Raw genomic sequence first — 4451 nt, forward strand, 5'->3', positions numbered from 1 at the left:
TACATGTATTTTTATTTTACTGCTGATTACATATGGGACGCGGACTTTCGCTGGTCTCGCGGTCACTTCTCCGCGTGAGTAAAGATGATGTCGGGCGATGCGACTCTTTTACCATCCCTGAATCTCTCCTTCTTCTCTAGTTTCAGATCTGGTAATTCTCGCATTTCTTGCAAATCTTCATCTGTGAGTCGCTTAAAACGACTGGGTAAGTACACCTTTATGCGTTTATCATTGTCCATCAGGAGTTCCACGTACACGGACTCCCCGTACATAGTCTATGTCCACTTTGCGTAAGTCCAACACTTCGAGCTTTTCGTTGTTCGGAACAATGCTCATTTTCTGAATGTCCCCATCACCGGGTTTCTTTAGTTTATCCAGCTTCTCGAAAATAGATGATGTATCTCTCAGTGCAAGTTTCTACGCACGCCAAATGAACTGAAAATGAGGACAACTATTACCTAACTTTCCTGATCTTGAAGACAATAGTGAAACATACCTTTCTCGTTGTGCGCTTCACCGGGAGTCGACCGACGGAAGTAGCTTCACAGACCTCAAATGAGTTGTATACATCGCAACTTTTATATAAAGCACCCCTGGAGGAGCGCAAGGGTGGTTGCGATTCTGTTTACACAATCACGCAGGAACAGCATCTGATATATGATGCGCGCGCGAAGGACATTTGGAACTTCTTGGAAACTGCATAAGCGAACCCTTTGTTTTTGGTTACAGAAAGCTTGTTTCGGCAATGAGCAGGTGGTGCCGTGGGCTCATGGGCATATTTTCGTGGCCAACGTGGCCTCATCCTCGAGGTGACACATGATTTACGACCGTGTGAAAACAAGCGAGCCCCGACGTGTTGGCGCATGTAGCGTGGATGCTGGTTTATAAGCCGCGCGATCGCCTCAGGGGGGGAACAGTCCGCTTTCACTCGCTTCACAAGTAAGTTATTCCCTTTACTTGTTGCACGTTTCTTACGGATCCGTGTATTTTCAGTGCCTCGGTGTGTGTTCTGCTTTTTTGATCCTCACGATATCGAGGATGAATCGGACGACGATTCTCGGGACGGCGCACCTCCTACACTGTCTGCTCACGTGATGTGATCGCACCCAGACGTGGATACGTCCTCCCTGCCCTTCTTCCAGACTGACACTGCATTTAGAGGTATCGTCAAAAGATTCATGCTATTGGCATCTGTTCACGATCAGAGAGTAGAGGATTTGCGACAATATTTAATGAGTCACTTTCACGATATGCTCGCTATATTGAGAGCGCAACGAATACCCTTTAGGTTTTGCATTTGTTCCGATGTTTTAATGGTGAGGGAAACTCGGGGGAGATAACCGCGCACATAGCCCACTTTATGGCGTTTGCTCGCGAAGTCCACAGCGACGGAGCCATCGCGAATACCCTGATGGACGTGATTCAGGAGTCCACGGGACGCGTCGAAAATTATCAGCGGGAAGGGAGTTGGTTCGTGTCCACCAACGTCCAAAACGTTCAAATATGTATTTCCGCGGTGAAAACTAAAAAATTCGGATGCAATGGGGCACTTCCCGATCATTTAGCTAAGCGCGGGAACGTGCTAACGAATATTCATTTACCGGCGCGTAAGGAGGGTGAGTGCTTTAAATACAATACGCTTGCCCTCCTGCACCCGCAGGAAAGGAATTCGTGGAAAAAATGTGAAAACTACACAGCGGAGTACTGGTGACCTAGTCGCTTCCCCGTTTCCTACTCTGATCTGGACGAATTCGAAGACAAAAACAAGATATCCGTGTACGTATACCAGTACGTCGATCAGGGAGTGCACGTGTCGCGACCCCCAAAACTCGAGTATGAAAAGAAAATTCACTTATTGGCTATAGATGAACATTTTGCAGAATCAAGTCTCTTGAGCGGTTACAGATCATAGACAACAGGCGTTTCGTATGCGAGCGTTGCACGCGCTCTTTTAACAAGGAAGAGAGCATGGCGAAACATCGTCGCCTGTGCGCGGACGTAAACGAAATCATATTGGAAATTTGCGAACCGAGCAAAAACTTTATAGAATTTACTAAAATACAGTACAAGCAGCAGTACAACTACGTCGTCGTGTTGGACACGGAGAGCGTACTCGCGCCCAGTGTGTTGGCATGCAGCGTCACGTCACCTCGAGCTTCTGTGCCGTGCTCGTGCGCACCCACGACTCGAAGGTGATGCGCATCAGGACGCACCACGGTGAAGATTCCGCAAGGCAGTGCGTCAGAGCTTTGATGGAAATGCGGGACGAGATGATCGCCCTGAACGCCTGCCCCGCGGAAATGGTGCTGAATGATGAGCAACGAGCGCGGCACGGAGCTGCCACCCACTGCGCGTACTGCGGGCGGGAGTTCGCGCAAGATCTACCCCGTGTCCGGCACCACGACCATTCTAAGCGTTGTACTGCCGGCGAGACAAATTACATCGCGACGCTGTGCAACCCCTGTAACTTGGCGTGCACGACGCGGGAAAAACTGCCCATCATGGTGCACAATCTGGCCTATGATTTGGCCGGACTGTTGTGGGAATTTCACCTCCTCGAGTGGAAGCGAGCTCCCTTCATCGTGGCCAGTTCCATCGAAAAAAATCCGTTCGTTCGAAATTGGCACCTTCCTGTTCATAGATACCATGCAGTACCTAAATTCGTCGCTGGGAGAGCTTGTGGAAACCGTCAAATCCATGGGGGGCGCAGAGGCGTTCCAATGCCTGAAGCAGGTATTTGGAGACGACTACGAAATTTTGCTTCGTAAAGGTGTATTCCCGTACAGCCACGTTAGCTCGTTCGCGGTCTACGACGAAGTAGCTCTGCCGACAAAATCCGCCTTCTGAAACGATCTGACGGGGGAGGATATAAGCGACGAAGACTATCAGTACGCGCTGCACGTATTCGAACGTTTTGGATGCTCGAATCTGAGGGATTATAATGCATTGTACCTGAAAACGGATGCCCTGTTACATGCTTACGTAATGCAGCACTTCTGGCTCCTGTGCTACGACGCGCGCGGTTTGGAATTGCTTCATTGCGTTTCTCTGGCATCCTATTCATGGCAATGCGCTCTAAATTACACGAGGGCAAAATTGGAGCTGATCATTGACAAGGACATGTACCGGACCATCGAATCGGGTGTTAGAGGCGGACTCTGTCAGGCGAGCAGGCGTCATTTACGGGCTAACAACCCGCTGAGCAGTGGCTACGATCCCGATAGAGAGGAAGTGTACATATCGTACATAGATTGCAACAATCTTTACGGATTCAGTATGATAAAGCACCTCCCCGTCGGCGATTTCTAATGGGTCGAGGATTTTAGCTCCGTGGATTTTATGCATCACCCCACGGATTCGGACGTGGGATACGTGTACGTGTGCGACTTGGAGTATCCAAAATCTATCCACGCGCTGGCGCGGTATTTCCCCCTGGCTCCTGAGAAGGCGGTCGTCCCTAAGGAATGGATCTCACCATTTCAGTGGGGGCTCCTCGAAGAGTTAATGTATCAGCCGGCGAACAGCAAAAAGCTGCTGCTCACGTGCAAGGACAAGGTCGAGTACGTCGTTCACTACGCGTTGCTCGCTCTCTATTGTAGATTGGGCATGCGGGTGACGAAAATTCACCGAATTCTAAAATTTTGTCAGGCACCATTCCTGCATCCCTATATCGAGGACAATGTTGCCAGACGCGTCGCCTCGAGCACGACGTTCGAGAAAAATTTCTATAAAATCTCAAATAATGCGGTCTTCGGACGTACGTTGCTAAATAAATTTAATATGCGAGACATTCGAGTAGCCTTCGATGAGGAGACGGCGAGTCGCCTCGGGAGTCAGGCGGAATGCGTGCGAATGGAAATTTTGTCCCCCGATTGTGTCATGTACGAAATGCGCAAGAGAAAAGTGCGATGCGGTTTCCCCCTGCAGATTGGCTTCACGATTTTGGAACTGAGTAAGTTAACCATGTACTCGTTCTACTATGAAACCCTGTTGAGTAAGCTCACTTGTCCGGTGATTACCTGCTACTTTGACACGGATTCTCTGATCCTCGGCCTATTCTGCGAGGACTACGAAGATCAGTTACGCGCGAGCGCCGACGACCATTTAGACTTGTCTTCCTTCGATCGTGATCATCCACTGTACAGCGAGAGGAATCGCGGTAGGCTTGGCGCGTTCAAAAGTGAAACGGGTAGCATACCCATCGAGGAAGTAATATGCTTGAAAGCCAAAATGTATTCCATCAAATTAGCCGGGGGAAAACAAATTGCAAGAGCTAAAGGGTCAAAAACAACATTGTTCGCAAACACCTCCTCCATGATACATACCGTGATACCCTATTCAAGCACGCTAGCGTATCGCACGAACAGGTGTCAATAGTGGGAAAGAAACAGTGCATGTACACCATCAGAAATGTGAAAAGAAGTCTGATGGCGTACGACGACAAACGCTAC

Source organism: Ornithodoros turicata, chromosome 1 (genome assembly GCF_037126465.1).
Source record: "Ornithodoros turicata isolate Travis chromosome 1, ASM3712646v1, whole genome shotgun sequence".
NCBI lineage: Eukaryota > Metazoa > Arthropoda > Arachnida > Ixodida > Argasidae > Ornithodoros > Ornithodoros turicata.